The 17,749-nt window shown below is 37.1% G+C and overlaps 1 pseudogene; it reads right to left on the bottom strand.

The window, feature by feature from the left end:
- Positions 1 to 4,024: 4,024 nt before the first annotated feature.
- On the bottom strand, positions 4,025 to 7,802 carry LOC104668023 (annotated as a pseudogene).
- Between the last annotated feature and the right edge of the window lie 9,947 nt (positions 7,803 to 17,749).

The following is a 17,749-nucleotide window of genomic DNA, read 5'->3' on the forward strand; positions in this document are numbered from 1 at the left end:
AGATGCTTTCTAGTTACCGATGCTTCTGTTTTTACCAATTGCCACCAAAACCGATATAGAAATATCAATAGATGATTGCTTTTGTGTATTATAGAGGACTGGTTTCAAAATTACTTAACTGATTGATTGATGCCTAATTTGCCTGCTCATTAAGCATCACAAGGTGTCCTGTACCAGGAACTAGGCACATAATTTTGAACATCTTTTAAATCTAATGGCATTTTCCTTTGTAATTTTGTGTATTGCAGCTAAAAGACTAATCAAAAAAATGGACCAAAATCTAGATTTGTTTTTGAAATATAGCATAATAATAAAATAAAGTCAAGTAAGGGTTAATGGTTTTGAAACAAGCAGCCACCTGCAAAAACTGCCCACACAAAGAAATGATAAATATTCCAGGAGATGGACAGGCTAACTACCCTGATTTAATCATTAGGCTTTGTATCCCATAAATATGTACAATTATCATGTGTCAACTAAAAATAAAAGGAAAAAAAGTTGATTAATGAAAAAAAAGGGAAAGAATACAAAGCAAAGAGGACTAAAACACTACTTTCAAACCCTCATTCAAGATAAGGAAGCAGAAATGACCATGTTTGAAAGCTGCTAAACTTGAACCTCTGTGACAGAAGATTTTATTCAATGAATCAGAGTTGTTAGGAATCAATTATCTATAAACTGAAGTAATAATATCCCTCGAGCAAATACTTGCTTTATATAAACCCTTCATAATGATAGCAAATCAAGAAAACTATACAATGACTGAGATTCATTTATTGTAGAAGCAAATACAGATAAGAGCTATAGCAAACCTTTCTGAAAGCTTTGTCTAACACTTCAAAGCTGAATGTTTTCAGCTGAAAGGGCTCTTCAGTTTTCTTAGAATGTTTACTATTCACCAGAGTGTTTCTACAAAATTTGACCAAAGAGTTAGCTAAAAATTATACTAATAATGACTACTCGGAAAATGTGAAATATAAACAGCTCCAAATTGCTTGCAATTGAATGAAAGGTAAGGTACATTTTTGTCTTTTGTTTGTGTTTCTTGCTTTTTTTTTTTTTTTTTTTTTTTGGCTAATCTTAATTCTTTTTTTCACAGGTGGCTAGGTGTTGAAATATTCTGAGGAAAGAGAAATGACAATGTAGACATTTAAAATCTTATATTAGCTTAATAGTACAGTTAATGTGTCATGTTTTTTTTTTTTTTTTTTTTTTTTTTTTGAGACGGAGTCTCGCTCTGTCGCCCGGGCTGGAGTGCAGTGGCCGGATCTCAGCTCACTGCAAGCTCCGCCTCCCAAGTTTATGCCATTCTCCTGCCTCAGCCTCCCGAGTAGCTGGGACTACAGGCGCCCGCCACCTCGCCTGGCTAGGTTTTTTGTGTATTTTTTAGTAGAGACGGGGTTTCACCGTGTTAGCCAGGATGCTCTCGATCTCCTGACCTCGTGATCCGCCCGTCTCGGCCTCCCAAAGTGCTGGGATTACAGGCTTGAGCCACCGCGCCCGGCCTATGTGTCATGATTATCATGTACATACAGTTTTACAAATGTGTCTATCCAGACTAAGGAGGTTCAATAATAGTGCTAGTCTACTAAGAATACTAATTATATTTTAAAATCATAAGCAAATTGAATTTTTGAACTACTTTTCCTAGATCTGTTGAATTGAGCATAATTTTCCTTTTTTGTATTTAAAACAATACAACTTTTATTTTTGCTTAAAATGTGCAGCTTCTACCAATTGTCAAAATATAATCTCAGTTAAGAATACTCACCTCATTTTTTTTAACCTCAGACTTAAAATGTGTGAGAAGAAGACATAGTAAGCTATACATGATTTTCTTTTAATAGCAGCTTGAAAAAGTACACTGCACCAGCAAGGGCATTAAGAGGGGGAGAGATGCCTTCAGACCCAATGGTTATAGGGTGTGTGTATGTGAGAGCATAAGGAATTGTGGTGACAACATTGTCATGGGTTAATGTTAATGCTTTATGAGGAACTTGGTTCAAATAATTTCCTTAGAGGACAGTTCAGGACCTTCAACAGCTTCCTGGTCTTTTTGCTCTGAGACCTTCATTTTCTTATTCTTAGCTTCTTCAGTCTGAAACTTAATCTTGTTTAGTTCAGGACCATGTTGGGGCTTATTCAGGTTTTTGTGCTGGTGAAAGACAAGGGAGAGGTTAGTTGATTGACTAGGGTTTAGGTGCTCACTGGAGCTGTGTGAAGCTCTCACAGGACACACTGAATCAAAACCGAGCTGTGCCGTGACCACCCAACCAATATTTGCAGCCAAAAAGATGTGCTCACTCTCTGACCAACGCTCACCTGGGTGGGACAATTTCTCTTCAGCAGGTGATAGGTGGTCGTCAGACAGCAACTCATCTGATAGAGGCTCATCTGCTTCAGAATGCTGCTCATCTTCTTCCATCAAAGAGGCGAGGTCTTGAGAAGAGGTGAGGAAGGGGTGCTGCTGGCTTGGCTGATGAGAAGTTAGTGGCTCAGTTAGACCAGTGGGAGGCTCAGAAGAAACCAAGGGCTCTGTCACAGGAGGAGACAGAGTGGGGAGAGAAGCCACTTCACCAGGCTGTGCAATTCTAGAGCATTCCGCCGCAGCTGCATTGCCATCACTGAGCCTTCCAGAAGGCATCGTGCAGTGAGCAGTGGGGAATGCTATTTTTTTCTGAAAACCTGTAGGGGACTGTTGCATCCTTATTCAATAGAGCTGGATGGCTGGAGCAGTCTTCGGGGACCAGGAGAATCCTGGAGATGCAGTGGCCTTTTTCACTGGGTGATGAATGGACGGCATCAGAGAAAAGGTTTTAGTGTTGTGGCCTCACAGATCTTTTAAGATAAAATGGGCTTCAGCTTTACTTTTTATTTTAGGTTGCACTGTGTCTGTTTTAATTGAGAAGACTGGCAGCAATGAAGCCTTACTGATGTTTATTGTTGCTGAGTTATTCTTCCACTTGATTTGGGGAATGATTTTTGGCTCCACTGCCCTTATCTTATGTGCAAGAACCTCCATCATCATCATCACAACCCTCTTCTTCCCTTCTTCCCAGAACTTGGAAACAGGCTGAGTGAAACATGTTCTTTTTTTATTTTTACTTTTTGCATCAAGGTACCAGGACCTCGAAGGCCCCAGATTTGATCTTGGCTTCCATTCCCTTCCTTAAGCCAAACTCATCTGAAAGTTAATACAGAAGTAGCACATGGAGCTGCTTGTCTTGAGGAATAGCACCCAAAGAGCAGTTATCTTCTTGAATGAAAGTACAAACCACAGTGCTTCCATTATTCATGTTGTGAATGTCTCTGTGGGGCTGGGCAGAGAAGTCCAGGCAATCAATGATGCCAGAGAAGGAACAACTATCCTTGCTGCCAAGCTAACATTCTCATGCAACATTTTCATGTTCCACCTGTTTTTGGTAAGCTAATGGAGCATCTTGCTTATAAATTGGAGCTAATTGTGTAGCCAAACTCTGTAAGTTATCTTCAAGTTTTTTTCCATGGCCTCATGTTCCACACAAATTTGTTCTAGTTTTATACATTGTCTTTCTGGATTATGTCCTTTAGTAATTCCTTCACAGTAGGTATGTGAGAGAGCTTGAACCAATTCTAAATTTTCTGGAGCTTGGACCTCTCCCAAACTTACAGCCATTAAAGTACATGCTCCATGAACAGCCAAAGGAGAATGAAGCATGAAGCTCCACATGTCTCTGGATCAATTCCTTGACATGTACAGGTACAATTTTAATGGAGGGTGCATCTTCGGTTGGTGGGATGAATATTGTATGACCTTAGATTCTTGGTGGGCTCTGTGTACAGCTAGTCAGCCATGGGGAAACGAATGCCATCTCACACCATGATGAGCATCACTATCACAGCAGTTCGACAGTGGTGGCCTATACGCTGCTAGACCAGAGGGCCTTTTCTGTATCATTGCTTCTTCTTAAAACCCACTTAATGATTGGACACCTATTACAGATTTTCCCTTCATTACCAGTGTACACTACTATTTCTGTCCTTATTATGTTTCCTTTTTGACCATACCTATTCATTATGATTTCCCTGACAGCAGCAATACCTGGTCCTTCCCCAGGTGTATATAATATGAGCCTTTGACTTTTCATGTAACTCGATTAAGACAGTTGCAGGTGGGCAGTTCAGAATCTTTAGTTATAGACATCAGGTTTTTTGTAGAGATAGATAGTAAAGAAATTCATGGCATAATCACCAAAATTTCTCTGTGTATGCTCTGCTGTGGAAAACTCTGATGTTTCAACACTGGATGAACATACTTCCTCTTCACTTTTGGTAGAAACCGTTGTAATTCCACCAGAACATGCAATATTTACATTCTTAAGAGTTTGTGCTGACTTCCGTAAAGGTGTCTCATAAGAGATACAAGGTAACGTTGTCAGTCTTGGATGCATAAGTTGCTCTTTAACAGCAACAGTGGGCTTCCTTTTCCACCAGTCTCCTGATGAGGTGGATTTTGTCTTTTTCTGGGTTGTGTTCTTTTGCTTTGTTAATGATGAACTATGATTATTTTGTACACTTGAAGGTGGTTTCTCTTGTATTACACCCTTCTCCTGACTGTATTTTTGCTGCACATTATATGCAACAAGGCTTGTCAGTGTACTTTCAACTTTTTTGTCCTCTGGCTTTATGTAATTTATAAATTTTATATTGAATTTAATTATTGAAGTAAGTTGTGTCAACTATGTTGCAACATTTTCTTCAATTGGAGTATGGGCTACATCCTGACATGATAAGTCATCTAAACCAAATGTTTGCTGCTGTCCAGTAACTGGTTACAATGCCCTGACTTATTATTTCTTGGTGGCAACTGATGCAAATTCTTGCAACAACTGTCAACAGTAATTATACTTTGAGCAATACTTTTATTGGTATCACTCTTGGGATGAATTTAATTCTGGTATAAAAAGATATAATTGGCTGTTCTCTGCTCTGATTCTTCATCATTCTCTGACTTTGATGGGAAGGAATTATCTGATAGGGCTTCTGAGAGCTGAGTCAAGACCTCTATGCCTACCACTTGCTCCAGTGTTAATCTCTTATCTTTCATAAAGGGTAAGAGACTTGGTTGAGATCCATCTTTTGGTTCTTTACTTGGTATAACCTCAGCAGTTTGTGATTTATCAACTTCATTGTGTGTACTACCAGGCCAGTTTATGTTGGAGTATGAAGGATGTGGAATGGAATTGCAGTTAAAGCCAGACTGCTGAAAGACTAAAACATTACTTCTCCCTTTGAGATGATAACAACTTGCATTAGTAGCAACAGAGCTCATGGCATCATTATGGTTTGCGGGTGTCTTTCAGGAATTTGCCAAATTCTTCAATATCAGATTTTTAAAATGACACATTTGTTTCAGTTGATAAATAGTGTACATGTTTAGTGCCATTTCTTACAGTCTGCACAGTTTTGGAGGTTTGTCTCTTGTCAACTTCAGAGTTTTTTGATTTTTCAGCTTCTGGGACATTAGCACTGAAATCTCCTTTGACATGATCATTAAATGTAATTTCTTGTTGGACATCTTCTTCACCTCAATGGCTATCATGCTGTCTTCAATTTTAATTATCATTTCAAGGGGATGTGGATTCAATTCCAATCCTTGTTCTTCCCCATCTACTGTAGTCCATGGATTCTGACGTGGGGACATTTACTGGTTTGTTGTCAAAATTTGCCTTTATAGCTTTGGGCTTCTTTTCCCTCTGGGGCCTCTTGATTTCCTTTATAACCTCCAAAGGCACAGTGGCAGACAGTGTCTTTTCCAGCTCTTAACATTTTCTCTTTTTACAGATCTGATGGCTGTTCTTTCTGTTCTTGCAATTAGTGCATTTACCAAAGTTGGAGTTCTGCTGGTAGGATTCACAGACCTCATGTTGCTTTCATTTCCTTTTTTTTTTTTTTTTTTTCAAAGTGGGTAATAAAGTGGTGTAAGAAGCGGAGATACTGACCAGTCGAACTGGCATAGTCACCACTGTGGTGTTGACAACATGAACCATGCTGGTTACGCTGACCTGGGAACTCCCTCTTTCTGAATCACTGGGACCAGCCTGGGAGAGTTGGGCAATACCCGGTGAAGCATGGAAGAGTCTTCTCTCAGGGGCTATTATGAAACTCCGAGTGTTATCTGGCAGAAAGCTTATATGAACTTGCTTTTCATTTTCTACATTGCTTATAGCCATTGCTGGAGGTAATGATTTTTTTCTCTGGGGTTGGTGATGATTGAGGAGTGCGTCCTGAGTCCAGAGGCAAAATCTATATAGCACTCTGCACTGCAAGCCCATATGAGACAGTGCCGTAGGGCTCAGGCCATTTGGGAGGAGCATTACAGGTAGCAATTATATTTGGAGGAACAGGAAGGAAGAGAGGCAAGTATGGGACAATGCCCCCACTCATACCAAGGGTTTCTTGTTGGTCTAAGATAGCACCAAAGAGCTCTTCTTGGGCTGGAAAAGCACCAGGAATCTTTGGTGGATCTGGGGTCTTACCCAAGGCATTACCATGAAGTTCCCATTGATGTGGGATAGCACTGAAGATCAGTCCTAGGACAGAGGTGGTATTAGCAACTTCCTGTTGATGTGTAGTAGCTTTGAGGGCATCTTGATGATCTGGTTTAGCACCAAGGGTTGCTTGTTCTTAGCCTGCCAAAAGTAATTTTATTAGACATGTAGAGGATGTAGACCTACCAAGAGCCAACCAGTTTCTAAGGTTCAATTCAGATATAACCTTATTAAAACTGGAGGTGGGATAGCAATCATATTCACTTTTCATGGGATCCATGTAAGAATCAGATAACTTAAGGGATTCTACTCATTAACCCAACTCTTCTATTTGAATTCTGAGGTTTCCTTGAGAGACAACTTTTGCACTTGTTCTTTGTGGCAAAGGAGCACACACAGTGCCCTGAGCAAACAATCTTGGGGAACCGCTAGTATCATTCAATGTTTCTTCAGAGAATGGTCCTTTACCACAGGATGTCCTTTCCAACGGACCAGAAAGGATCTCAGCTGAAGGACCACTGAGAGTAGGGATATTGATTTTGGAATCTTCAACCCTTTCATACCAGGACTGAGTTTTCTCTTGGCTCTTATCTTTAATTAAAGAGGGATTTTGTACACCAGATAGAGCCTCTGTATCAGGAAGGATGTGAATGTCCTGCATTGGGACCGAATCATTTTCTGAGGTCTTTACTCCCAAGTCAGTGAGTATCTTATAATCACAATCATGTAGCTTTTCTACACCCTTAGAAGGTAGAACTTTCTTGAAATTGGCTATGCCCAGTGGGGGTTGGGAAAGTCACCTGCTAAGAAAGGTTCTTCTTAGAGTCATAGTGAGCCCACTGCAGGTTAAGAACCCTGGGTTCTGAAAAGAAACCTCAGTCCTATCCAAATTCACATGTGCTGTTCCAGCTCTTGTCAGAAAGCTTCTGACTGGCATGGATGGTTTAGGTTCTGTCCTTTTTCTTAATATCTCTTTCTTGAATTAATTGCTTTAATTTTCCAGGACTTAAAACCTTGACTGATGCCACATTTTCATTGGCTGTCTTGGATGCCTTCAGTAGTTTTCTGTTTTTATTTTTGTTTGCATCTTTCTTCCTGACTAACCTGGAAGCCTTGTGTGGCAGGATCCAGACATAGCTAGAGTAGAAAAATAAATAAATAAAAGGCACAGGAAATAGTCCTTTGTCCTTTAGAAAGTCTAACTTTTGAGGATAATCTGGATGCAGTGTTCTTGAGCTCATTCACACAAGGTTTTGGTGCTCACCAGTGCATTATGAGGGACACAGATGATCACCCAAAGAGAACACACTAAAGGCATGGTTGTGGAGGGAGGTGTCACAGAGTTCCCATGCACTGTCTGGGCACACTACCTTCCCCAGCAGCTCCAAGTGTTCAGCCACCCCAAAACTCATGAAATCTCCTAGCTCAACAGTTTTTATAAAAAATAATCTCCAATATGCCTATCCTGACCCTGCTCCCACTGCCACCCTCTGCCTTTCCCAGAAGCTGGGTCACTTTTTTGTAGTTTTGATATTGTTTAATATGTTGATATATTTTAAAATGCTAAAATAACCTTGTAATTGTGGGATCAATAAAAATTATTTGTGAAACACATTCCTTTTTTATATAACACTAAATTTGTTGTGGTAATATTTTGATTAAATTTTTGTACCTATGTTCATGAGAAACATTGATCTTTGATTTTTATTTTGTATAATGTCCTGGCCAGATATTATGCTGCCCTTGCAAACTATGTTGTGAAATGTTTCCACTTTACTATTATTTAAAAGATTTTTGCTAAGATAGATCTGATTTCTTCCTTTAATATTTGATAGAATTTATCAATGAGTTTGGGTATGAGCCTGAAGTTTTCTTTGCTGGAAATTTTAAATATGATTTATTTATGTAATGATTATAAAATTTTTCAATTCTCTGTTTCTTCCTAGTTCACCTTTGGCAGTTATATACATAAAACACGTAGACTTTTTAACTTACTAGGATGATTTTAAAACTAATATCTTTATCATCTTTTTACTGATGCCACATTTTTGTCTATGAATGTTGCAAGGATGCTCTTTTTGTACTGATACTGCATTTTAGTGCCTTCTCTCTTCCTTATGTGCTTGACATTGTCCAGGGTTCATATACTGTGTTAATTTCTTCATACAATCAACTGTTGGCTTTGCTAATTTTTACTACTTGTTTTCTATTTCACATTTTTTCCACTTTTTAAAAAATAGTATTCTATATTTTGTACAATATTCTCTTTTTCTAAATTCTAAATTTCTATAATGAATATGTAGATAATTAATTTGATGTCTCTTTTACTTTCTAAATTTGTCTTGAAAGTTAGATTTTCAATATAAACCACGGTGAGATACTATCTCACACTAGTCAGAATGGCTATTATTAAAGAGTCAAAAAATAGCAGATGCTGGTGAGATTATGGAGAAAAAGGAACATTTTTGTGCTGTTGGTAGGAATGTAAATTAGTTCAACCATTGTGGAAAGCAGTGTGGTGATTCCTTAAGGAACTAAAAACAGATCTACCATTCAACCCAGCAATCCCATTTCTGGGTATATACCCAAAATAATATAAATGATCCTATCAAAAAGACGCACACATGTGTACACTTGCTGCAGCACTATCCACAATAGCAAAGACATGGAATCAACTCAAATACCCATCAATGACGGATTAAATAAAGAAAATGTGGTGATTATACACCACGGAATATTATGCAGCCATAAAAAAGAATGAGATCATGTCCCTTGCAGGAACATGGATGGAGCTAGAAGCCATTAACCTTAGCAGACTAACGCAGGAACAGGAAACCAAATACTGCATGTTCTCACTTACAAGTGGGAGCTGAATGATGAGAACACATAGTCACATAGAGGGGAACAACAGACACTGGGACCTACCTGAAAGTGGAGAGTAGAAAGAGGGAGACGATCGGGAAAAATAACTGATAAGTACTAGGCTTAATAATCAGATGATAACACAATCTGTACAACAAACCTCCGTGACACGAATTTACCTATAGAACAAACCTGCACATGTACACTTGAACTTACAAGCTAAAATAAGAGAAAGTTATGCTTTCCTTCTAAGCACAGTTTAGCTGTATATTATAAATTTAAATATTCAGTATTTTCATTATTATTTCAATTAGAAGTACATTTCTTAATTTCCAGACATTTGGATCATTTCTAATTATCTTTTCATATTTGACTCAAATTTAATTTCACATAAAAGAAAATAATGTACCATTTAACTTTTTGGAAATTTGGTGAGACCTATTTTAAAATTCAACATTTGGTCAGTTGCTATAAATGTTCCACGAATATTTGGGGGAAAAGTGTATTCTAATGTCTTAGGTAAGTGCTATTTATATCATTTCTGCATTTGTGAATTTTCATAATGAGATTCTTTGCCTTTTTCCTGAAAAACACCATTCAGAAATTTATTTTATATTTGTTGAGACGGTTAGGTGTAGCTCTGGGGTAATAAATTCTTGGTAATTTTTATTTGCTAAAAAATAACTTTACATCATTTTTTTGAAAGGTTATTTTCCTGTATATAGACTTGAAAACCGGCAGGGTTTTTTGTTGTTGTTGTTGTTGTTGTTTGTCTGTTTTTTTTAACTTCAGCACTTTGAAAATACTATTCATATTGACACTCTAACATCACAATTAAAAGAACTAGAGAAGCAAGAGCAAACACATTCAAAAGCTAGCAGAAGGCAAGAAATAACTAGGATCAGAGCAGAACTGAAGGAGATAGAGACACAAAAAACTCTCCAAAAAATCAATGAATCCAGGAGTTGGTTTTTTGAAAAGATCAACAAAATTGACAGACCGCTAGCAAGACTAATAAAGAAGAAAAGAGAGAGGAATCAAATAGACGTAATAAAAAATGATAAAGGGGATATCACCACCGACCCCACAGAAATACAAACTACCATCAGAGAATACTATAAACACCTCTACACAAATAAGCTAGAAAATCTAGAAGAAATGGATAATTTCCTGGACACTTACACTCTCCCAAGACTAAACCAGGAAGAAGCTGAATCCCTGAATAGACCAATAACAGGCTCTGAAATTGAGGCAATAATTAATAGCCTACCAACCAAAAAAAGTCCAGGACCAGATGGATTCACAGCTGAATTCTATCAGAGGTACAAGGAGGAGCTGGTACCATTCCTTCTGAAACTATTCCAATCAATAGAAAAAGACGGAATCCTCCCTAACTCATTTTATGAGGCCAACATCATCCTGATACCAAAACCTGGCAGAGACACAACAAAAAAAGAGAATTTTAGACCAATACCCCTGATGAACATCGATGCAAAAATCCTCAGTAAAATACTGGCAAACCGGATCCAGCAGCACATCAAAAAGCTTATCCACCATGATCAAGTGGGCTTCATCCCTGGGACGCAAGGCTGGTTCAATATACGCAAATCAATAAACGTAATCCAGCATATAAACAGAACCAAAGACAAAAACCACATGATTATCTCAATAGATGCAGAAAAAGCCTTTGACAAAATTCAACAGCCCTTCATGCTAAAAACGCTCAATAAATTCGGTATTGATGGAACGTATCTCAAAATAATAAGAGCGATTTATGACAAACCCACAGCCAATATCATACTGAATGGGCAAAAACTGGAAAAATTCCCTTTGAAAACTGGCACAAGACAGGGATGCCCTCTTTCACCACTCCTATTCAACATAGTGTTGGAAGTTCTGGCTAGGGCAATCAGGCAAGAGAAAGAAATCAAGGGTATTCAGTTAGGAAAAGAAGAAGTCAAATTGTCCCTGTTTGTAGATGACATGATTGTATATTTAGAAAACCCCATTGTCTCAGCCCAAAATCTCCTTAAGCTGATAAGCAACTTCAGAAAAGTCTCAGGATACAAAATTAATGTGCAAAAATCACAAGCATTCTTATACACCAGTAACAGACAAACAGAGAGCCAAATCAGGAATGAACTTCCATTCACAATGGCTTCAAAGAGAATAAAATACCTAGGAATCCAACTTGCAAGGGATGTAAAGGACCTCTTCAAAGAGAACTACAAACCACTGCTCAGTGAAATCAAAGAGGACACAAACAAATGGAAGAACATACCATGCTCATGGATAGGAAGAATCAATATCATGAAAATGGCCATACTGCCTAAGGTAATTTATAGATTCAATACCATCCCCATCAATCTACCAATGAGTTTCTTCACAGAATTAGAAAAAACTGCTTTAAAGTTCATATGGAACCAAAAAAGAGCCCGCATTGCCAAGACAATCCTAAGTCAAAAGAACACAGCTGGAGGCATCACACTACCTGACTTCAAACTATACTACAAGGCTACAGTAACCAAAACAGCATGGTACTGGTACCAAAACAGAGCTATAGACCAATGGAATAGAACAGAGTCCTCAGAAATAATACCACACATCTACAGCCATCTGATCTTTGATAAACCTGAGAAAAACAAGAAATGGGGAAAGGATTCCCTATTTAATAAATGGTGCTGGCAAAATTGGCTAGCCATAAGTAGAAAGCTGAAACTGGATCCTTTCCTTACTCCTTATACGAAAATTAATTCAAGATGGATTAGAGACTTAAATGTTAGACTTAATACCATAAAAACCCTAGAAGAAAACCTAGGTAATACCATTCAGGACATAGGCATGGGCAAGGACTTCATGTCTAAAACACCAAAAGCAACGGCAACAAAAGCCAAAATTGACAAATGGGATCTAATTAGACTAAAAAGCTTCTGCACAGCAAAAGAAACTACCATCAGAGTGAACAGGCAACCTACAGAATGGGAGAACATTTTTGCAATCTACTCATCTGACAAAGGGCTAATATCCAGAACCTACAAAGTACTCAAACAAATTTACAAGAAAAAAACAAATAACCCCATCAAAAAGTGGGCAAAGGATATGAATAGACATTTCTCAAAAGAAGACATTCATACAACCAACAGACACATGAAAAAATGCTCATCATCACTGGCCATCAGAGAAATGCAAATCAAAACCACAATGAGATACCATCTCACACCAGTTAGAATGGCAATCATTAAAAAGTCAGGAAACAACAGGTGCTGGGGAGGATGTGGAGAAATAGGGACACTTTTACACTGTTGGTGGGATTGTAAACTAGTTCAACCATTATGGAAAACAGTATGGTGATTCCTCAAGGATCTAGAACTAGAAGTACCATACGACCCAGCCATCCCATTACTGGGTATATACCCAAAGGATTACAAATCATGCTGCTATAAAGACACATGCACACGTATGTTTATTGCGGCACTATTCACAATAGCAAAGACTTGGAATCAACCCAAATGTCCATCAGTGACAGACTGAATTAAGAAAATGTGGCACATATACACCATGGAATACTATGCAGCCATAAAAAAGGATGAGTTTGTGTCCTTTGTAGGGACATGGATGCAGCTGGAAACCATCATTCTCAGCAAACTATTGCAAGAACAGAAAACCAAACACCGCATGTTCTCACTCATAGGTGGGAACTGAACAATGAGATAAGCTGGACTCGGGAAAGGGAACATCACACACCGGGGCCTATCACAGGTAGGGGGGAGGGGGGAGGAATTGCATTGGGAGTTATACCTGATGTAAATGACGAGTTGATGGGTGCTGACGAGTTGATGGGTGCAGCGCACCAACATGGCACAAGTATACATATGTAACAAACCTGCACGTTATGCACATGTACCCTAGAACTTAAAGTATAATAAAAAAATAAAAATAAATAAATAAATAAATAAAATTAAATTAAAAAAAGAAAATACTATTCATTTGTCTTCTGGAATTCATTGTTTGTTTGGACATATCAGCTGCCTGTCTCATATGTTACCTTTTGAGAGTAATATGGCATTCCCATCCCACCCCCACCATCTTTGACTACTTTTAAGATGTCCTTTTGTATTTGGCTTGGTATTTTGCCTATGATGTGCCTAAGTGTGCTTTTACTTTGTAGTTTTGCTGAAAGTTTGCCAAGATTCTGAAATTCAAACTTTGTATATTTTTTCAATTTTGTTCAATTCTTAGCCCTTATTTTGTCAAATATATCTTAATATATTATACTCCATTCTCTCTGTGTTCCTCTTTCGGGACTCTAATTACGTTTTCTCACGTTAGTCTCTATGTTTCTAACATTCTTTTCCATGTTCTTGATCTTTTTGATCTTTGGACAATATTTTCTCCTGAGCGATACTCTATTCCATTTTTTCCTTATACAGCTAGATCTAATCTGCTGTTAAACAAAGCCATTGAATTTCACTAGTTTTCAATTATGAAAAATTCTTTTTGTCTTTAAGTTTTCTGGTTATCTCCTAAAATTATCAAACCTGACTTTTCTTTCTTGAACATGTTAAGTGTAATTAACAGTCTGCTTCCAGGAACTCTATTCTAGAAATTCACTATCCTGTTTTTGATTATCAAAATTTGTCTTCAATGTACCTGGTTATTTTTCATTTCTTGTCAGACATCACATACATATGTATATATGATACATATGTAATTTAAAACTTTGGATATTTAAACCTTCCTACCAAGAATATTTATAGTTATGTCATCTAGAAAACTGGGGTTTTGGATTTTAGCAATATCACTGACAATTTAGCAAGATTATTCAGAACTGAAATAATTTTTAGCTGGTTTTCAGATCTGTGAGAGTCACACTATTTCCTTCTTTTCTCTTATATTGTACTTTTAAATATTTCAACCTAAATTCAAGGTATTGATGAGTTAATCTCCCCCTTCCAAACCTTTAGTGGGGCATGAAATCCACTTTCATTCACCTAGATTGGAAGTTGGCAAACTACATTTCCTTCTACCTAGAGCAAAAGGCAAATCTGGCATGCTGCTGTTTCTATAAAGTTCTATTAGTGCACAGTCACTAATGTATTCACTATATTAGATTAATATCAATAGTTTCATAAATATGACTTTTATTAAGTAAGCTGTATGCTTAAATTTTCTAAGCTTGATCTTGTATGTTCTTTTTAAAGTGACTTTAGTAATACCTCGCAGAATTAACTTGAGAATTAAAGGAGATGACATACACAACATGCCTACCAGAATATGAATCTCCATTCTCTTTTATTTTGTTCAAAATAAGATGCAGGACAATGGGCTACTGCCCAGCTGCAAATTAGAATTACTGGGAGATAATGCTTCCTGCAGTAATTCTAAATGCCTAAAACAGACCCATAGCAATTAATTCCGAATCTTCCAGAGTTAAGCTAATGTATCTCCAAATGAATCCTCTGTTCATTCATTGTTAAAGACCACTGAAAAAGTAAAGGAAATTCAAGTTAGATCTGGACTCGGATTTTACCCAGCAGTGTTTGTGCGTGATCTTAATCCAATTTTAATTTATCACTCATTTTTCCAATTTAGAAAGCACATATAATATGCAAAATTGCTAGAAAATTAACAAGCAAAATGTCAGTTTTCAGACACATAATAGTTTCTCAATAAATTGAAGCTTTTTAAAAATTCCTTTCTTTCCTGACTTAAATTTAGATTTCCATTGCTCTATAATTCTATCTTGATCATCCTCTTGAGCTCCAGATTTTCCTCGAGTTTTGCAAGGCTTACCTATCATCGTTTTTGTCTTCCGTTAATAGTTCTGGAGGCTTTTCTTAATCAGCAAAGCTAAAGTAGCCGTTTGTATACAATGATTCTCCTTTTAGTTAGTCTTTATTTATATTTGTCATATCACTTAACCTTCTATAAAATTATCTTTGTTTGTGAATGTTCTTATTTCTATTTCTCACTAGGCAATATGAGTCTTATCACATAGCTTTTTGTTTAAACCTAATACCTAGAACAGATTATGGCATAGAATGCATTCAATATATATGTAGGTTGAATGCATTACATTCTGATTTAAAACTACAACTAAAGAGTATAAAAGGATAGAAAGAATATGTAGTTTTCTAATTCTATATAAAATTCTTTAACAGCTCAATGACGTCTTCATGCCAATCTGAAAACTTGTCTTATGTTTTTTATAAAAAGGTCTTCTTCTTGAGATGAGAACCCATTTGTTAGGCATTTTGATTCATTTAGGACCAAAAATAAATAAATCAATAAGCAACTTTGCCCTGTTGACTACAAAAAAATGGCTGACAATAGCAAAGCAGTTAAGAAATATCTTGAAACTGTTAGAGCTATGTTTGTGCAGGGATAAATCTAGAATAACAATCAACCATAATAGATATGAGTTTATGCTTTGGAGTTAAAGACAATTCCTCTGCAGCAGAGGCACTTTATGCCCAACTCACATCCCTGGGAACTTGCTGTCTGCTTTGGTTTGCATCCAGCTGGCAGGATCTGCATGTGTATACCTGATGGCTCTTTTTGCCCACTCTTCTTCTTGTATGAAAGGTAATACTCCCCACATGTGATTGGCCCAGGAATTAAAATTCACAAAAGATTGCCTCAACTATTGACCTGGTCATTGCTCTAAAATTAATTCGATGTCCTTTTCTCCCCCTATGATAATTCCTAGGTGTGGCATTCACAATTATCAGATTTTCCCCATGATATTAAATTTCAGTGGCCCACAAAGTTAGACGTCTTATGGTGAATGCTTTACTAAGTGAATTTGCTTTTCTCTGTCAATTTCTTACTCTACCTCTAAGATTACCTGCATTTCTTAAGTAAATTGCTTGTGCTGAAAATTTAATTTTAGGCCCTTCCACTTCCAAACTGTAATTTTGGATGAAGAAATTATCTCATATTGCCCTTGTTTGCTCATCCGTAAAATGTAGGTACAACTTCACCCATATTACCATTTTGCTGTAAGGTTTAAATGAGTTAAGATGTATACAACACTTAGGAGAAAGCCTGGCATATATTAAGTATTCAATAAATGTTATTAGCCTTTTTGTTGTCTGATTTGACTTTGACTAGTGCCAAGTGCTCTGTACAGGTTCTCTATGAAATTTTTACAGCCACCTTATACTGATACTTAAAGAGGTAAAGTAACTTGCCTGGAGTTACAGGGAGGACTTGAAAATGAGAGCTGAGCCCATGTGACCTCGGAGCGAGTACAAATTCATAAACAATTTCATTGTTATTTTAAAGTTTATCTTTGAGTTTGGTAACGTATTTGGTTGATCATAGATATCTGATGAGTAGACAGGTAAAGAAAGTCATATCTCATGAAGTTTATAAAAATTAGTGTTTAAAGTTTAGTATGCATAAAATTCGCTTGGGTGGACTTTCAAAATCAAATTTCTAGTCCCTTTGATTTTATTTATTTATTTTTAGAGATAGTGTCATGTTCTGTTGTTGTAGTATAGAGTGCAATCATACCTCACCACAGCCTCAAATTCCCATGCTCAAGCGATCATCCTGTGTCAGCCTCCTGAGTAGCACACCACCACTCCCGACTAATTTTATTTTATTTTTTGTAGAGACAGGGTCTCACTATACTGCCCAGCCTGGTGCTGAGCCTGACCTCAAGCGATCTTCCCACCTCGGACTCTCAAAGCCTGAGGATTACAGGTGTGAGCCACTGGGCCCTGACCCTTTGATTTTAAAACCAAATTTTACGCAATTTTACATGTAACAGCTCAGCTCTGATTCAACTGGTAGGAGATGATATTCCCATTTTTACAAACACTTTGATTCTTAATCAAGTGCTACACAAAACACATTAGGAAATGTACTGATAATAAAAACACAGATATTTTCAGACTCTGATCCTGGGGTTACATTAAAGGTCTAAAAAAACCATTAAAAATCTGACTCTTACAACAGATTTTGTATAATGAAGTCACATTAGAATGAGACATTAAGACAGTTTTTAAGTTGCTTTTTTCTTTTTTAAAATACACTGGGATCAATTGGATCTTTTGCAAAAGAAAGGTTGGTTTTACTCACATTGGATCAATATATCCTATAGTTTTCTTCCCCCAAAAAATTACAAAATAAAATCACTTTTTAAGGACCTTGCTTACATTTACCACACAGAATCAGTGAGACGTCCAATCACTGCACTTCAAGAATAGGAAGAAATAGCATTGACAGTATGAGATGATTGGACTTTCTGTATTCTGTTCTGTGTACAATTCCAAAATTAGTGTAGTCATAAGTTTTAGACTGCTTGGAAATGCATACCTGTTGCCTCTGTTCCAGAGTTTTATAGCAAA

This window comes from Rhinopithecus roxellana, chromosome 18 (assembly GCF_007565055.1).
Source record: "Rhinopithecus roxellana isolate Shanxi Qingling chromosome 18, ASM756505v1, whole genome shotgun sequence".
Lineage (NCBI taxonomy): Eukaryota > Metazoa > Chordata > Mammalia > Primates > Cercopithecidae > Rhinopithecus > Rhinopithecus roxellana.